Source organism: Ammospiza caudacuta, chromosome Z (genome assembly GCF_027887145.1).
Source record: "Ammospiza caudacuta isolate bAmmCau1 chromosome Z, bAmmCau1.pri, whole genome shotgun sequence".
Classification (NCBI taxonomy): Eukaryota; Metazoa; Chordata; class Aves; order Passeriformes; family Passerellidae; genus Ammospiza; species Ammospiza caudacuta.
Window position 1 is genome coordinate 64,243,600 of NC_080632.1, and position 19,965 is coordinate 64,263,564.

At 40.4% G+C, this 19,965-nt stretch overlaps 1 protein-coding gene across 11 annotated transcripts in view; it reads right to left on the bottom strand.

The window, feature by feature from the left end:
* LOC131571203 (uncharacterized) overlaps positions 1 to 19,965 on the bottom strand; it is a 48,912-nt gene that overhangs the window by 23,834 nt on the left and 5,113 nt on the right. The window lies entirely within an intron of this gene.

A 19,965-nucleotide genomic window follows, 5' to 3' on the forward strand; every position in this document is an offset into this window, starting at 1 on the left:
TTCTTCTCATTTGTTTCTTGCTCAGTCCTTGAGTCCAAACAGATGGAGCAATAACAAAAAAAAAAAAGTGATTCTAATGCTCTGTATTCCCACTGTCAATTACTAGAATACACAATCTCAGTCTTTTAGAATACTAGCAGCTCTGCAGAAGAGGTCAGATTTCATAAAAACCCCAGGGGTTTAGTGACAGTAATTTAGAAAAGCAAAAAAAGGTAAGTGTCCTCTTCCACACATCAATTCAAACAGCCTAAAGTGAAACACAAATGATGCAGAAGGCTTGGAATCAAGAGAGGCTCTGTTTGAAGAGGTGTTTCCAACTCATCATAAGATGACAGTGAGAGGAATAGTGGATTTGTCTTTACGAAAAAGCTGTGGGTCTGCTGGTAGATAAAACTAGCACTGAGAGATAAAAGAAACAATGGGAAGGATTCCACTCATTGATGAATGGAAAAAGAGATTTGCTTTTACAAATAAACTTTAGGTTTGCTGATAAATGAAATTAGATATTGAAAGAAACAATGGGAAGAAAAACCCCTAAATTCCATAAGAATTAAAAATTAAAAGGGAGGGTTATACATCAGAGGGAAACCTTTGGTATCAGGCATATCAGGAAGTCTGTAGCTCTCAAGTACCTCAGCCAATGGGGAAAGAAAGAAAGAAAGAAGGGAAATGCGGCCAGGAAATTGGGATAAAAAGGAGGCTGCATCCTCCAAAAATTCAAGAGATCCCAGGGGAATGCCCCATGGCCTCTCCCTTTATTCGAATAAACCCAAAAAGGACTCCTCTGTCTCATTTTTGGACATAAACCTCTGGTGTTTGTGGATTAATTTTCCTAACAACAGTAATAAGTAAATTTTTCGACAAATAGATTTTGTTATGAAATGGCTGCTTCTAAAACTAGTCAGTCTGGCAGGCAGCCCAAGGAATGGAAATTCAGCTCTCTGGGCAGTTAGTGGAGGCAGGTAAGCAATTTCAGAAGGATGAATCTTCTGAACAGCACAGAAGAGAGCAGCACCTGTCTGCTGGCAGCTTCACAGCTCTGAATATGCACTTTGTTCAGAAGCACTACTGTGATCCAGAAGGATGTGTTTTCAAAGAGGCTTCTCATCTCAGGCATTCAAAATCTGTTCTTCTCTCCAAGTGCTTAAATACCCTTGAAAAAGAGGAACTTAGGTGAAAACAGAACTTACAGATATGAAATTACTTTTAACTTCTATTTTACTCTCATCTTCTGTTTAAAATCACAGGTAGAATACAGATAAATATTACAGAACCCTTTCTGACATGAAGTATGTTTTGCAGACTCATAGTCAGCATGACACCTTGATGCTCACAGGAACAAGGGACACAGAGAGGAGTTCAGCAGAAAGGAGGAGTGCAAACTGTCATCACGTCCTTCTTGTCAGGACTTACTAAAGAAACTTCACAGGACTTGCTGTATCAGAAAATTCAGTTTCCTGAGAATCTTGCTGTTTCCTGTGAACTGCCTCACTTTGATAAGATGTTGTCAGCATATTGAGCCCACTTTGAATCACAACAAAGCATTTCATTCTGACTCCTCTGACAGCAGTTACGAGCCAGACATTCCAAACAATGCTTGGGTAAGGCCATTACGTGTTTATTTACCCTTGAAATCATTGAATTTTAAACTTCCACTCCCTAAGGCTCTTCCAGCTTGCTTGTGCTTTGGACTCTTACAGAGTGCAGAAGCTGCTTATGCCTGTCTGCTTTTTTACTCAAAACTGGTTTTCTAATCAAAGAAGAGGACAGCAATTCATTAAATAAGGTGCTTACATATGTAGCATTTCTCCACAGCATGCGTATTATCTCAGTGCTTTAAGGAAGAGAACTTTCTATATGGCAGGTTTGCCACTGACTGTACAACTGGCCGATAAGGCAATAAGTATTTAGAATTATTATTATTATTATTATTATTATTATTATTACTACTACTACTACTACTACCACTACTACTACTACTGCTACTACTACTACTACTACTACTACTACTACTACTACTACTACTACTAAAATTACTATTTAGAATCAGAAAGGGGTTGCAGGTTTACTAAAACATTGCAGCAAACAACATTCAAAATCCATTTTTGCAAGAGATTGGCAACATCAGGTCTCTTTTTGCTCAAAATAATCAATAAGCTTTGAGTTCACAGTTCTTTTTTATCTGCATCTAATGCACCTCTTGTACTACTAAATGTTTTCACTTATATCCTGCGTGCTTAATTAAACCTCAGTGACTACTCTACCAGCAAAGTAGGAGTAATTTAGAGGGTAGCTGTAAAATGAATTAGTAGAACAGTTTTAGCTTGGCCACAGTTTTCTCTAAACCACTGCTGCTGTTACAGCAGCTCTGTCATAACACCGGTTCTGACAAAACAATAATGTTTCAGGACATCAATAATAAGCTGCTCAAAGCTGGTGATTTTGTACTTTATACTGATTTCCTCTGTTTTACACTCCCTTTTCTTCCCTCTCCCTTTTCCTACTCATCTTCCTTTCCCCTCCCCTCTCACCACTACCTTACCCTTCCCTCCCTTCCTCCTTTTCCCTTACTTCCTCTCTCTCTCCCTCCTGGCTCATGAAATCTGAAAAATCGTTAAACAGAATCTGAGAAACAAATTCCAAGGCAGTAAAAATAATTTTAAAAGCCTGGATGCTTAACAACATATTGAATTTTCACACCTGCATGCCAGGTGGGTGAATCACTTTGTTCTTTCAGAGGAGACTAGCAGATCCAAACCCGTCCTGCAGGAGGATTTGGTGCTGTGACTGCCCTTTAACCCAGTTTACTCATCCCAAATTCTCCATCAGCTGTCCATGGACTGAGTCAACCCTCCCATGTGCAGGATCAGGAAACACCAGCACCTGAGTCCATCTCTGAAATGCCCTGGGGGAATTCAGTGTCTCTGCTAACTCTGAGTGGGAATGCAGCTTCTTAATTTGTCCTCCTAAGAAACCTGGTTGATGTAGATCCTTCCCTTTCTGGCCTTTCTTCCCTTTTCCCTCACTGGACTGAGCAGGCTGGGACTGGGCACATCTTTAATCTCCAGGGTGGAAGTTTGTAACATTCCACCTCACAAATTAGGATTTGCTCCAGCAAGACCTCATGCTGCTGTTTCTAAAATAAAGCTTCCTATTTCATGGATGGCAAATGCTCAGGTAACGTGAAATTGGAAGCATTGATGGGTAGTTTATGGGGTGGGTTCTCTTTAATATCTTTAGTGAAACCAGGTCAACTTAATAGGTTCTCTTGAATGGGATAGAACTTCTTTTTTACTGTAATTTTCTCCATTGACAGGGACTCTACAAGAAGACCAGAATCTTCTTTTTCTTCTATAGATTTATCTGACTCATGCACATTGCAGGTCTGCTTTTGATCAGAAATAGTTTGTTGATTTTTATTGTATTTTCATTTGATAATATAAATGCAAATTATCCTATATGTGCCCAAAGAGGAGAAAAAAATTATTTATATTTTAAAAAGCTCCTTGGGGAAAACATTAAAATTTATCATTGCAGGAGAAAAGTACAAGTTTTCATGCAGGGGTAAAGGTTGCTGTTGAGCTAATTATTTTAAAACTGGACAGCTATTTTCTAGTGCATTGTTTCATGGTGTTTAATACACTGAGCTCACCCATGGCTAAAATTAATTATTGTCCTTTGATAATCTACAAAACATTACAGTGGATACTAATCTTGTCTGCAAAGGGAAGTTGGAAGCATAATGTTGAGTCATATGTGTTTAGTTTATTCAAAGCCAAAACAGAGAATAACTCATAGAATCAAATGAGATTGGAAAAGTCTTTTAAGACCATTCAGTCCAACTTGAGCATCTAACACTGAAAATTTAATAGTTCAGATCTTTGGTTAACATATGAGTTAATACTGAAAGAAGCCATGGAAATACTACAGCTAACATTCTGCTAAAATAGTAATGGAGCAATATCACCTGCAAGGTTTAAGCTTTTTAAAATAATCTAAAATCCTTCTACCAGATTTCCTAACTTCATTTTGAAAATGCTTTCCCAATCATTGAAGTAAAGTGATTATTAAAATGTTTAAAAAGCAGAGCACTGACATACTTCTTGATATCATAGCTTTGAGGAGTAAAAATTGTTGATTAAACCTAAAAGGCTAATGCCAGAATATTAAAAAATCTGCAGGATTTAGCAGGGGATTGATAATAATAATATTGTAATAATTTTCTCAGCTGCTCAGTGATTATTCATGAGGAAAAAGACTGCAGACATCTACTTAAAGCTTGTACTACCTACAAGAGAAATCTTCTGCTTCACTAATTTTGAGGGCTGCAATCAATCCATGGAGACTTTTTTCATACAGGTACATAATTTTACTTATATGCAAGACTTTTCCTCCTGCAAATACATGTTGGACCTGGATTTTCTCCTTACCCAAAAATCGGACAAAAAAAACCCCAGTTACATTCTAACTGTCCAGGTAAATTAAAGAGTACAAAACTGGATTCACTAGGATGAGACCAAGTGAGGCTGTCTGGGTATGGCTAGGAGGTACCCCATATCCAAAGATATTTCATGTTTCAGAAGTTAGGTTTTTTTCATTCTTGAATAAAATCCAGAGGTTTTGATTTTATCTAAAATTAATCAGAAACAGGCTGGCACAGCTGCAAGGTTTTCACTGTTGATACAATCACAAGTTTAAGCTTAAATGTGGGTATTTTTAGAATATGACTAAAGTAATAAAAGAGGCAGTTTACACATCCCAGTAACTAAAGCAGGTTCTCAACACTCACTTAGAATTTGGAATTCTAGGTTCCCTGTCCCCCACCAATGTTTGGTTTTGATAAACAGAATCAAAATTGCAGAAGAATTTTGCCTTGCCCTGAGGTGCCTGATAATTACAAGATGAAGAGCAATCCAATCCATGTGCTAATGAGAATAAAACAAATTAGTAAGAAAAGCAGTTTTTTGCCAAAAATGGTCTAGAGATTTTATGGCAAAACATTCTACTGCTTTCACTGAGCTCCTTGCTGTAACCCACATGGTTACCAAAACAAAGCTCTTAAGGGTGCCACTAGTGCACAACGACCGCACAATATGTTTTCTACTTTTAGTGGGATGTGGAGCTGCAGAGAACCAAGATCTGTCAAAGGTAACAAGGAAAGGAAACCTGTTAGCATGTTGTGATAAAGTGCTGTGAAATAGTCAACATTATGTCTGTATTTGAAAGTGTTAGGGCAGTGCAAAGACAATGTATCTGGCAAAAGATGAAAATTGTTCTTTTTTTGTGAATAAATATCATCCAAATTAACAAAAAAATATAAATAGGAGTAATTAGAGGGAATACATTGTTTTCAGAAACACAACTTAAAAAAATTTTAGTTTATAAAAAGGATGGGTGTTTATAAGCCTTTAATGCATCACTACAAGGGACTAATGAGAATCTCTATGCAGCAAAATACATGGAAAGTTTATGCTATTTACACTGAGTTTTTCTTCAAGGTAAAGTTTCAAGCAAATGTAGAACATTAAGTGCTACAAATTTACCAACAGAAAACTCTCTGAGGAAAAACACAAGACCATTTTTAGAAGCCTTGATGATGTCCGCAGTTAGAAAAGTCTTTAAGGGCAGACTTGTGCTTCTAACACTGCTACTAACAAACCACTATTTCTCTCCTTGACAGAATATCAGATTTGTTCATCTCCCGGTGCAGGGTCAATAGCTGCTAGTGTGAGATGTGGCACAGAAAAAGGAGAAAAGTCAGAAAAGCGTGTTTCTGTCCCCCTTTGCCACACAGATCATCAGGCTGCCCCTGCAGGGAGCATCTCCTCCCACAGCCCTGTGAGCTCTCTTGGGTTACCTGTGAGACACGTGGTGGGTGCTCTGTTCAGACAGCTCCACAAGTGCACAGGCCATGAGAGAGAAAAACTTCTCCAAAAATATAATTATGGCTTCATTTTTGTTTTTCTATGAGTACTGACTAACTCAGTTTGAATCACCCACTTTACTCTGGATTTATCCATGGGCAACAGGAGCGGAATTTTACCATGGGCACCTTTGACTTCTTGGCAAATTCAAATTCAAAACAAAATACAACTCAAAAACCACCCAGATGAGAATGAAAACTTTAACAGCTTTAATTATAAAGAACCATTTAACCAGAATCTTTAGGTTACAGCTAAGGGCAGCCTTCAGAAATGCAACCACAGCTGTGTGTTCCCTGTCTGTGGCTGGGAACAGCTCCCATTTTTAAGTTTGCTTAAATCAAACAGTAAATTAAAATCTAACATATCTCCAGACACTGGACTGTGCTGCTCCATCTCCAAGCTCTTCTCCATTTCATAGCTCCCATCCTCCATTCCTTTCCTTTCTGGGATTTGTTACCCTCTAATTTTTTATACAAAGAGCTTCTTCTGTCTCAGGAGTCCTTGGGAGCCACCAGTCAGCTGCCTGAGGAAATCCCCAAGTTTCTTGATGAATTCACTCTCCTCTAGTTTGTGTCAAGACATCCAGTCCCCAAGGCTTCCTCCTCCTCGAGCAAGTAAATTTGTTGCTTACAAAGCTACCTTGGGGAACAAACCTGCCCTCTTGCCATAAGCCTTTTCCCCCTCAGCACTCTTTTAACTCCATGACTCTGGTCCTGAATCCAAGTCCTCCAAGATGTTTTTTGCAGACATTTACAAAACAGAAAGAGAGAGAGCATGAAATGCAACAGCATTTTTTGTAATATTGCCCTTTCAGAGTGAAGACAGTTTGAAATTAAACCAGCTGGAGCTTGGCTTGTCAGTCAGACCAGCTTGTGAAGAGCTGTGCTCTTGACTGGCATGTATCTCTGCCGTGGGTCAGTACCAAGGTACATGAGCTGTCAGGGAGGTGTGGAGCTCATGAGGCTCTCAGATAAACTCACTGCTGAAATCAGTCCACACAATCCACATGTCAGGTCTCATTTCCACCCACACAGTTAATGGTGTGTGGTTTGGGGCTTGCCTTCTTAACAGGCATAAGTTTTACTTCTTTTAATGTGTTTTTTACTTCTCTTAATGTATATTTAGCATTTCTTAAGACACAACAGGCCAGCTTCTTAGCTGTTATGAAATGTGTGCAATGCCAGCAGGGACTAGACCCTGAGCTGGCTATGTAAGAAAACCTTGAATAATTATCTGGTTGACGAAAGAACATGGAAAACAGTGGCTTCAGATGTTGAAAATTTAAGCTGCTTATCACACACATCTTTTATTAGAAAAGTGTTATCAACCCCTAGAACACAAGCTAGGAGGAATGGCAGTGAAGATTACCCCATTTCCTGATCCTTTGAATAAAACAGTTATTTTTCTGTAATGTGCTCCAGCTCCAGTAAAGGTCATCAGACTTGACATAGGAATAATCTGCTGAAATTCTGATGTTCATTTTACATGGGAAGAGAGGCACACTGATTGCAATAATGGCTCCTTCTGTCCCTAAAATCTATGAAACTATTAAGTCCATGGAACAGTGCCAGCTCACAGCCAGCTGCTAATGTGAATTTGAAGAAGACAGGCCTACAGTGGGCTGTGCCTCATCAGCTGTAGGAGTCTCTGTAGTTCGTTCCTCATTTGATGGATACAAACACAAACTCAGCTGTTCAGGTCACTGCACGGGGAGTAGCATTTTTTAAAGGAATGACTCAGGAAAAAAACATGTGCTATTCTAAAATCAGATCTGAAAAACATTAAAGGAAGAGCCTCACAAAAAGCGCAAAGACTACTTAGGTAGAAGACACATGGGAAAGAAAACAGGATTTTCTTGTGCCCTTGTGTCCACAGGTTTAGAAGAGTTCTTTCAGAAGAAACTCCTCCAAAAGTCATCCCTCACACCACGCTGTGATGTGTCAGAAACCTCACTTCATCGTGTGTGAGCAGCACATGGTGACACATAAAAATTGCATTCAGAGGTGCATTGTTACATAATTTTTGTGACACTTGATGGTGCCTTTAGTGCTATTCATGTCCATGAAGTGTTCATAAAAGGAACCTGTTGTAAAGTAGTTTCATGGTAACCTGACTTCAGTCCGCATTGAATGATAAATTGGAGCATTGTTAAATGCAGATAACATTTCATAACATCTTCTCTTAAGATGTAAAGTAAAAACTAGGAAGCTCTGTACAGTGCACAGGAATTGTAACACAGTGTTCTTTTGCTTAAAGTCAAAGCAACTCCTGATATTCTCAAAACTATTTTGACCCTTTGCTTTCAGTAAGAAAGACTTCTCTCCCACCCTTTTATCCCTAATGATTTCACAAGAAGTCCTGGTCTGCTGCCACTCTGAATAGATTTGAGCTACACAACTCTCTGTTTTCTCATAGCCACTGAGCCTTTTATTGTGCTGGAAACAAAACCTGACCTGTTCTTAGCACGCTGATGCAAACACACAGAATATTTAAACATTATTTCATTCCTTCTTTTTTTTTAGCCATGTGGCAGCTCTACGCATAAAGCCAGTCCCATGCACACGCTGCACTCAACTCCTGAAAATAAGGAGACACTGAAGTTCCTTCTTGTCAGAGCTCATGGGAGCTCTTGGTCTGTGATTCTGCATGTCTTTGAACCACGTAAGGCAAATATCTTCCCACAGTAATTTTACATATAATGATTTAATAATAAAATCCATCAGCTGAAAGAGGATATGACTTATCTGCTGCAAAGGTCATAAATGAGGATTTTAATGATGTGAAGTGTAACATCTGAGCTTGCAGGCATCAGAAGGAGCATTTAATTGATGAAGTATTTATGAAGTATCAAGCATTACTTACTGGAAATGCTTTAATTTATGACTGATATAAAATCCAACTTCCTAAATGGGTTAACAACAACAGCAATTCTGTAGGAGATACTGCTGCCATCAGCCCCTCTCCACAGATTCAGCTGCAGGGTTTGCAGTCTGCTATTTCATCTTTTCTGGCGGAAAATACGAATTATATACTGACCCTCTCTTAAATCTGAGGGGTGCCAAGGCTAACTAGAAAAGCAATAATGTGCAATGATATGCCATGAAGAGACCATCTCCCAAGGTATTCACACACTGCCATGCCCCCAGTCTCTGAGAAGATAGGAGTGAAGGCACCCACTTGGGCCTCCAATTCCAGTTCTTCCCAATCAGAGGCAGCAGGGCAGAATATCTCACAGGGCACGTTCTAAGAACAAGCCTCCAGCATCAGCTTCTTTCAGCTTTAAAGCTGTGGAGGGTGAGAGAACATCCATCCATCCATCCATCCATCCATCCATCCATCCATCCATCCATCCATCCATCCATCCCTGCCAGTCACCCTCAGCACAATGAAGGGAAGTGGGATGGGAAGCTCTGTGGGCCCAGAGGGCTGCAGGGATTTTGCCTGCCAGCTGTTGCTGCAGGCAAGTCCAGCTCGACTTGGTGGAGAGAAGTTTAATTTGTACTGGTTAAAACCCATGCAGGTTTTAACAAAGACAAAACACACTCCAGCACCTTTCCCCAGGGCCTGATGTCACCCCAGTCCTCTCACCTGGAGGCCTGCCAGGACAGGCCACCCTCTGACCTGTCCTGTGCAGCTCCAGGCTGCCTGGCAGCACCTGCCCCTATGTGCTCTTCCCCCCTCTGCCCTGTGCTTGCTTTTCTCACTCCTTTACTCACCCAGAGATTCCCACTTCCATTCAGCCTCAGCTGCGGCTGAAGGGCTCAGCCAGGCTTGGCTGTAGCTCCTTGGCACAGATGGAATTGTCTGAAACAGACCCTGGTAAAAAAAATTGACTTCCCACCTGCTCCCTCTCCTTAAATTACTCAGGAATGAACCTCTGGATTCTGAAGAAAATCTGCTGCCCTCTCTGCACTCCTCCAGCTCTGTGAGGAAAGGGTGGATATTCACAGGTGTGTCAGCACTCCAGCCAGAGCAGAGGCTCACCTACAAATCACAGAAGTACCAATCTGCATAAAATTAATGTCATTTTGGCTTGGACTTGGATATAGGTGTACCAAAGTGGAATAACAACAGGATGCAAGGTTTCTGTAATCCTGGAAGCCAGGCACAGTTTTGGATAAGGATGTGACTGGTGTGATCATGCCAAAAGGCAATAAAAGTGGGGAAATTTACACAAGAAGGATGAGTGTGAAGAAAAAATCCAAATAAATGGAACAGTGAGCAGAAGAGAAACCCTCCACCTGTGGACAGGATAAATACAGTCATGAGGAGGGAGGACCTGAGAAGGAGGAAATCAAATTGAGCTTAGCTCTGACTTTTCTCCCTGAGGCTCTCTCACCCGCACTCACCTTCATTTCAGGGCAAGCACCAATTTGGGACTACAACCCTCTGGACTACCTGTTTGGCATCAGCTGTAAAAGCCACAGCTAATTTAGAATGCAATTGTTTAATTAATGGTTGAGCGTTTAACAAGTGCTGATTAACGTGGTGTGAGAACTGGCCACCAGCAACAAGGGCATTGTTAACAAATTAATTGAATAAAGCTTAAAAGTGGCCTGATTTTCAGTCTTCTAAACACTCCCATCATAGCAAGCCAGAATTCCTCAAGCCCACAGGGAGGAACCTGGTGAGCCCAATGGTGTTTGGAGGAAATTGGAGTCACACGTAGGAATGTGGCATCTTAACACACTGCCCAGGACATCCCATAAAGGACATGGACCCTCTCAAGAGACTCATGAAAATTTAGGAATTTGAATTGTTATAGAATCACATAATCACTAAAGTTGGAAAATATCTTTGGGATAATTGAGTCCATGGGCTGCTGTAAGAGACATAATTGGTATATTAAACTGCAACAGTGTGAAAGGGCTTTGACAGGAGGAAATAAGGTGGAAATAAGGTGGAAATGTAGCATAGCTGAACTAAGAAAGGGGAGGAAATCAGATGAAGGGGAGGTAAAAATGAAGAGGTATTTCCAAAACAAAACTTTCTCCAGTTTCAGAAATAATCCAAACACATGAATGACCAAAGTTTCTCAGTGGAAAAATAAAGTAAAAAGAGAGCTGATGGTATTTATTGTTACCAAAACCAACTGCAAACCCTCTTATTTTTATATACATGAGATAAAGGCAAATATGCAGAACATCTGCATATCCACAGGGAGTGGGAAGAAATGTGACCAAGAAACAATGTTCAAAGAGGGATTTTTCAGGGGAAAAGAATCTTGTCCATGTGATGAAGACTTCCCTCTTACCTCCTTTTCTATTTATAATATACCAAGGCATAATAAATCCGCCCTGGAGAATTTTGTTGGGATGATTTCAGAAGTAGCCACCTACAGCTGGACACTTAACCCTTTGCTGAACTCCTACAGGCTCCTGGCCTACAGCCACATCCTCTCTTTTGTGACCCAGCCTCTCAGCTCAGCTGCTCCTGATGTCCTTCCCTGCCATGAGGTGACACTCACACGGTCGGAGCCCTGCAGGTTACTTGGGTAGCACTTCCACATCCACACCAGCAAGTCTGGACCCAGCTCCTCGGACACAGCAGAGCAGAAGTCACTGCAGTAAGCAGGAAAATCAGTGCTGTGGATGGCAACCCCTGCTGACACCAAAAGTGTGGCATTTTGAAACACATCACCGCTTACTTTTCATTATCAGCCCAGAGAGTTGCTCAGTTGTCTTCTGAGCACTTCTTCAGTGAAACTTGGTGACTGCTGTGACACAGTCCTGGTTTGTGGAAGAGGCAAAGACTTGGGGTGCTCCTGTTTCTTCCTACATGCTCTCATCAGGAATTTCCCTTTCTAGGGAATGAATCTGAACTATAATTTAGGATCTATCTCAAAAAGTAGGCCTACATCCTTAACATTCTTCTCTCATTGCAGGGGAAAAAAAAAAAACAGATATAAGAACTCAGTCGGATCCCTTTTTGTTTTTTTTTTGCAAAGAGGATGAAAGGGAAAGAGTCAGAGCAGTAAAAGGCTTCTTCTAGCTGGCTCAAAGTGGCAGCATACAATTTGTAAAAGTTACTAAAAAATTGCAAAACTGTTATGTAGTATGAAAAGCATTCACATGTTAAATTTACCTCACTTGCTAAGGAACAAAGGCTTGCAGGAAGCAGAAGAAACAAGCCCTAGCAAAAGATCACATTTTCCCCTTGACTCAACATTTTGTTGCACTGAAGGCCAAACTCTTGTTTGAATTCAGCTCCCAAGTCCAGAGCAGGCCAATAAAGTTTGTGGCTGGAAACATTTTGCCATTTCAGCACACTGAGTGTTCCTGCAGCTACTGGCAGTGTGGAGAGGAACAGGAGGGAGAGGAGCAAAGATGTATAATGGGAAAATCCAGAAATCCTGGAATCAGGGGCAATAAAATCAGGTAAAATTTTTCTTATACCATAGTGCAAGAGAAAAAAAAAGGGGGGGGGGAATGACTGAGGAGTTCAGATAAAGGAATAATTTGAGTGGCTTAGATAGACTAAATCAGAATGGCTGGGGTGACATTCAGGTATTCAGACAGATTAACAAGCTAAAAAAATCCTGTTTTAAAAGGAAAGGAAAGAAATACAAAATGGGAAAGATTGGGCACATTTCTCTGTCATTTAAATACTTACATGTCCCTTCAACCTATTCTTAGCATAATGTCAAAGAAAAATATCTCTGTCACCAATTGCAAGGGCAGCAGCAGCAACATTCCCTTTCCTGCCACTGATCCTCCAATTCCCAGTCACTGGCAAATTCTGATTTGTATTTTGTGCAGCTGTTGGGGTGCTCTCTTTTGCAGTTTTCTATGAATGCAAAGATCCCCTGAAAATACATACCAATGCACATTTGTATTACCTAACTATTGATTTATTCTATCTGCCACAATGTTAATTTGTATTTTGAAATGGAGAGTTTCCCAGTTCCTTTCTGTTTGTCAAAAACAAAGCTTTTTTCTCTTTTTGTTTTATTTTTACATCCAAAAGTCCAACCATCTCTTTTCTCTTAACTGCTGCATCTTTTTTTTGTTCTCTTCACATCCTATTTTCCTTCACATCAAAAGCTTTGGTCGTGCCTGTGTTTGAATTAATTCTGAAAACAGAGGAATTTCTTGTTTGCAAACATAATTTCATATTTTACCTTCCCCTCACCTGTTTTTCCCTCTTTCCTTGTTCAACTATTCTACACTCCATCTTACTCCCTCCTCTCCAGGAGCAAAGTAGGGAATGTTGTTTATAATAAACTAAATCATGAACCTGACCTCCAAAGAGGTGTGTCTGTCCCCTCTCTGACTTTTAGAGGTTTGCCAGGTGTGAGAAAAGTTGGTCACCTGGGAACTTGTGTTCTGAAATCATTTAGTAAGCACAGGAATGCAGCAGAGGGAAAGAAAATTAGAACGAAAGCTGACTGACTATTCAATTATTAATCCTATTCATAAAGAATTTAGCCTCTGTTTTGTTTAGCAAATAGTTTGGAAACTTGTCCGTTCCTCCCCTGTGAAGTGTTTGGTATTTGAAAGGTCTGGAAAGCATTTTTCAGCTGGAATGTTTGTCTATGCTTCCTTCCTTTACCATTTGCTTTTGGTAGCACGGTGTGTATACACTTGGTTCAGGCAACAATCAAGACACCACGGCTGGAAAATTTTAAATGGAATTGCATCACTGAGGGTAAAGACAATACACCAAAAAATTTTTCAAGATCATTTTTGCAAATTGCCAGCCATGGTGGAAAATACCAGCTGACTGAATTCACCCACATTTTACTCAGGTAGATAAATTCAGAGTGACAGCTCAGGATCACACAACATCCAGATGTGTCTTGAAAACCTCCTGAGACAGGAGGGAAAATTTTGCCAGTTGTTTCTCACAGCTGCCTTGGGCCCCTGCCCCTCTGCCAGATCCACTACACTGTAGTTCCTTCTAGCTTTTTTTGAATCAGATTCTTCCCCTTTTCAGATTACAACCATTGCTGCTTGGCACAAACCAAACCAAATAAGATTTTCCTAGCATCAGGTATGACAGAGCCACAGGGTGGGCCAGGCTGGAAGGTGTTATGAACAAGAACTCGGTTAATATTTTTTATGAGAAAAAGTTTCAAAAAGGCAGCCAGACCACTGGCCCTGCCCAAGTTCTGTGTGTTTTGTTATTGTAATCACGGGTCGTTGTCGTTAATGGTTGTTTTTGTATTAGTAAAAGCCCTGGCTGGGGCGAGGTAATGGCCCTTCTCCTGGGTGGGGACCTTGCCCGAAGCTAAGTTTTACCTTTCTCAGAATAGAGAAGATACCTGAGAAGGTGGGGGGGGGGGGGGGTTATGCAAAGTGACTCGCAAGACCAGAATGCTTTGTGGGACCCCCATCTCCAAACTCATGGAGAAACCCCAAAAACAACGAGCCACCTAAGAGTTGAGAGACTGGAGTGATGTCTAGGCGTGAGGAACCAAGTGCTGAGCCTGCAGAGATGCGAGAAACCTTCATCGTTCCTCACCCTGTCCTCGAGATCCCCCGAGCCAGGACTGGGGGCCTCTGGAGAGCCAGACCGAGGCACCATCTGAGGGGATCAGCAGGCCCTAAAGGCTCCCAAGAGGATCTGATCCCCAGCTCTGCCCCTGGTGGACAGAGCTGTGCATATCCTCCTCCTCTGAGTCGCCTTGGGAGAGACGACGGGAGACTGCAGCCCCGCCGAGCTACCCAATCCTGAGCTGATCACTTTTAATAAAGGCATTAAACAGGAGAAGAAGTCTCTTGGCCCTTGTTTATTTCAGAAGGGACCACAGTGGTCAGCTGGTCCCACCTCCCTGCCCCAGCAGGGCCTTCCCAGAGCACGGGGCACAGGATTGTGTCCTGGTGCTTCAGGAATATCCCCACTGAGGGAGACTCCACAGCCTCTCAGGGCAACCCTATCCTTGACCCTGATCTCATCTCCAGGTGTCCTTTAAGGAACTAGGCCTCTTGAAAAATCTGGTTTGTGTTTTTGCTCTTTACAATTTAAAACACTGGGTCAGTTAAGCTTCACTTAAAATTATTTAGATATGGGATGCACGCTAACTCCCCTCCATTCTGGCAGTTTTAAGATGTAATTTTAAAAAAACTAATAAGGAGAAAGACCTCACATGATGATGAGTTGTTCCAAAATATTTCTCATTACTTGATTTCCTGACCCCAAGACAGAACCCTTGCTCTGACTTCTCCCCAAAAGTACACACACACACACACACACACACACACACACACACACACACACACTCTAAATCCACACATCCACAAGCTTTTCCACAAAGAAAATAATAAATGAGCAGCAGAAAGGAAGATCAAGTAAATCACCAATGTGATACAATTAACCTCTTTGCGTGAGCAGAGATAATCAACTCCATAAATTAATTTAAGGAATTATTGACCAGTCAATAGCTCTTTAAAAAGGGACTTAATTTGTCTGAGAATGTATCAGCAAAGCTCTGCTGCTCCAAAACAAGCAAGTAAAACAGTGGATGACACAAATCAAACTGGCCACACCAAAGCAGAGAAAACTATATCTTGAACTCCTTGAAGGAGTTCAGGAAAAAATAAAACCCCTGGTACTCACTAGATAAAAACTGAAAAAAATCACGGTCACTTAGACTAGAGAACAGAATAACAGTCTTAAAACATGAGGAAATTGCTCCAGAGTTGTATAGAGTGAGCAATTACCTTAAACTGCATCATGATGTTGATTTTTTTTTCTCTTGAACTCAGATAATTAGCTTTTGTCCTGGAACATGAGAAGCATCTTGTCTCATGGCCTTGCCCTCCTTGTTAATGATGTTTACCTAATTAGAAGTTGGGAAAGTAGAAGCTGACGACGTACTCAGAGACCAATTGACACAGAAGTCATTTGCATGAGTGAGAAAATAAGCCCAGGCTGGTCATAGCCTGTAAATCATCCCCTTGCTGCAGTGCTCCAGCAGCAATGAAAATAAACAATTACACTTTGCAAAACAAGAGCTACTTTGCTCCTCCATTTGTCAGGGTGCTCTGTTTTGTAAGCCTGGTATTAAAACTTAAAGCTCAGCTTATCTCAGTGCAGAGCGAACCCTCATTGCTGCTCCCAGCATCTGTGCAGAGCCATGTCTCTGTTTGGATGCATGCTCTGAAAAGCTGTCTTAAAGCCATAAATATTTTTTTTCCACTATTGAGCATACTGTTTTCTCCAGAAAATGTCTTATATCTAAGTTTTTGTCAGTAGTCCTATTAAAACCAATTCTCAACATTTATCTGTTGAATCTATTTTCATTTTCTTGCTCTCAGTCTCATCCTTGGCCACTTTTTTTTCTTCCTGTATTTTAAAGTACTAAACAAATAACCTGCTAGTGACAAGGCATCCTAATAATATCGTACTGGATGTCAAGAGCAAGATAAAAGTTATGAGGAAAATGGAATGACAAAAGGTATTCTCAGCCAACTAATTCACTTAAAAAGCAAAATGTGGACATCTTTTATAGCAAGTGATAGTGATAAAGATCCTTCTGGACTGTAGTCTCTAAAAGCTGATTTCCACAAATGCTGTTTCCATAAGTGCTGTCATAAAGTTATACCCAAAAGTCAAATTCAGCTGCTGCACACTGTGCAGCTCATTTAACAGTACACAGGGAAACTAATCACTAATTTGTCTGAACAGAGCAAAACTCTGGTGCAGAAAGTGCCTTCACACAATCTGCCTTTAGGCAGATTTAAAATCAGGAAGTCAGATAAGTGGGTAACTAAACCATTAACTCAGATAGGATGGGAAGCAGGGCTCCTCTCCTGGTGAAAGGAAACTCCCAGTCATGGAGTTTTCCCCTTCCCACTTGGACACTGAGCATCAAAGCACTCTGAGAAAATTTCTGAACTCTGCAGAATTGAAAAGCAACAAAATCTTCTGTTCTGCCTTCAAGCACTATGGTCAAAGAAACACACACACACACACACACAAAAAAACAAAACAAAACAAAACAAAAAAACCCCCGCAACCCAAACAAACAAACAAAACCCAAAAAACAAACAAAAAAAGCCTCAGCACCCAAATTACTAGTTTTTCACCCAAGGGCCTCCTACTTTCACCTCTGAGGCAACACTGAGGTAAACAAAAGATACAGGAAAGTGGCAATTACTGTTGACTGTGTGTCATATTTATTCCCAGGGATTTTGTGTCCAGTTTTGCAAGCCTTTGTGGAAGTGGTGACTGTTTATTTTAACAGTACTGCTGTTGAGTTGCTGACCCTCCCCATTGTCCCTGTTCTGGTAATGCAAACTGAAGAATCCCCTGGTGAGACCGAGCTTCATCTTGTGCTTGTGTTCAGCATCAGAAATACAGAACCTGTAATTTCAAACACCTATCAAAGCAAACAGTGGATAAGGAGAGAAAATAGTGGATATCAATTTTCATTACCTGTTTTGTTTCAAGCCCATCAGACTTTATCCTGTCTCAGCTGTACATATATTTAACAAATGACTATGTCAGAACTGTTTATTGTTAAAGAACAGCATAAAAAGATGTCATGCCCTATACATCATGATAGATAAAAATGAGCTAAGTAGTTGTGGCATCAAATGAAAATTTTTAAGGCTTTCTCAATTTCTCCTAATCCAAATTAATTTGTAAAGCTTATAAAACCAAAATTGCACCTCAGCTAAATCCTACCACAGTGCTGTTTCTAAGCAAACAGTTCCTTTTCCCTTGGCTTGGTAAAGCTGAGATACAGCCAGCATGTTTGAGCGGTGCATGTTGTAGTCAGTGGGACCTGAAACAACAATAATGTGTATTCCCAAGCATGGGCAACAGTGATTTAATGCTTTGAATAAAGCACAGTAAAAACATTAATAAGAGATCTATAAAACTTTCCTGTCACGTGATCACAATTGATCAAAATTTTTGCAGCCTGGTGTAGTCCTGGGAAGACTTTACAGGCTCTTGCACATAAAAATCTCTCTTTTTCAAGGCTGTTCTGAAACCATCACTAGAGCAGAGGCTTGTGCTGAGGAGCTGGGTAGGAAGAGGCATCCCAGATGCCAGCATAAAGCTGACCTAAGTCATAATAAAGCAATTCCTGGATGGCAGGAGGCACATAAAACTCTTGTACCTTCCTTACTCTGGGAAACAGCTCCTGATGAGGAAGAAGAAGAGCAATGACACCTTCAAGAAGTCCCTGTTATCACTAACATGATAAAAGCTGCCTTATTTTCTCCAAAGAAGCTGTAAATAGCCAAGAAAAAACAGACAGAAAAATTAAAACCTTCCCTTAGAATATGCCCTAAAGGTGAGAAATACCATGTTATTTATTTGCTTTAAGTCACTTAGGGTGCAAATTCATTAGTCTGAAATTGTCAGGACACAATGAGAGATTCAAACAAGAGCAATTTGCTTTTTTTTCTGTAAACTATCTGGTTTTTGAGTTAACATGTAATTTATGAACATACTTTATGCAGAGGGCCACAAATGCAGGAACTTGTTCAGCTATGTCATTCTAATAAATTTAAAAATAAAATGATCCTCATTTTCATGGCTTCTATATTCAGCTCAGTTCAAGCTAAGATAAACTACACTATCTCTGATATTTGACTTTCTAATTGCTCTACTAAAAACTGGATTAATATTGATCTCATGAATGATAGTCTGCCAAAGGCATGACAGCTTTTCTGTCAATCTTTAAAAGAGAAGACAACATAAGGCCTCTCCAGAAAAAAAAAATTATAGATTCTGAATGAGAGGGAAAAAATCTATAGTTAGAATTACTGAAAAACTCAAAATTATTCCACCAGCTTTTTAGCTAAGAATACTTTTGCTTGTGATACTGGAAAGAACATTTCTAAAATGCAAAGTTAAGATGATCTGCATGCTTCCTGTAGTCACATTTTTTGAGAGATGAAAGTAATACCTTTTTCATCATTTTCATTTTGCATAGTACAGGTGAAAAGACTTTAAATCTGAGTCACTAATTCTTGCCATGGGCTCTCAAGGGAGGAGGCATACAGTTAGATTTAAAAAAAAAAAAAAAAAAGAGAGAGAAGTGGGGTAAAAAACCCTTCTGTGGTTGACTGCAACGATTTACTTCATCTCCTTCCACATTTATCTCCTGTGATCTTGATTCACCACTCACCAGTTGTTTTATTGTGATGATTAGAGTCATGCTTATCAAAGCCAGAATTTGGTTTTAACTAGAGCTAAATGGCTGATTCAGTGATCCAGGGAAGAACCTATTTTAAAAAGGTTTTTTCTTCCAGGTCATGCTGTGAAGGATTGCAGACAGAGGCAAGGGCATCTGAAAGGTGTTAAAACTGCTTACAACAATGTATTGATGGCATGCCAGTCAGCAATGGTCCCTGAAAGGAAAGAATTAGTACCTGGGCTTCAAATTCAATCTTTGTGCAATTATTTCACAGTTGCTTAGGTGGCAATTCTGCCAGGCATGTTATCCTGAATGTAGCTTGCTGTTAATGCTTCAGGGAACCCAAATTTCATGCTCATTCACCCAGTAATTTTTCAGTGGGCTGGCGTAGGTCCCTTCAAGGAACGCCCTAAATCCAGGCCTTGCTGAGGCTGGGAGGGTAAGAGGGTTATCCCAGACACTGGGCAGAGGTGACCTGGCCACACAACAACCTGGGGAGTTTGGCAAAGCCCCAACTCACCAAACTCCTCTGCACTGAAAGTCTGTGAGTAATTTTCAGCAAAACTACCCTGTATCCCAGTTTATGGTTTGTTTCATACACCTTCCCCTTCTTCTGTAAAATACATCCTTTATATGTGAGAGAGGTTTTTAATTACTGGTGTAACATTATCACATACATTCATGTGCCCTAGTTAGTAAAGCTCCCAGTTTTCCAAGAAAATAATTGCCTTTTTCCTCTCCTGTTGTTTTTCAAAATCTTGTTGAATGGGGCAAAAGTGGAAGAAAGACATGGAAAAATTCTGCAGGTTTTGATGGATTTTTTTTCCTTTTCTGTAAGGGAGCCTCTTCCATTTCTTTGGATCAATCATCAACCACCTGGTAAGTCTGTGAGGTTTTAACCCTGAACTGAATAAATAACCCAGGAAATAATGAGGTTGTTTAATT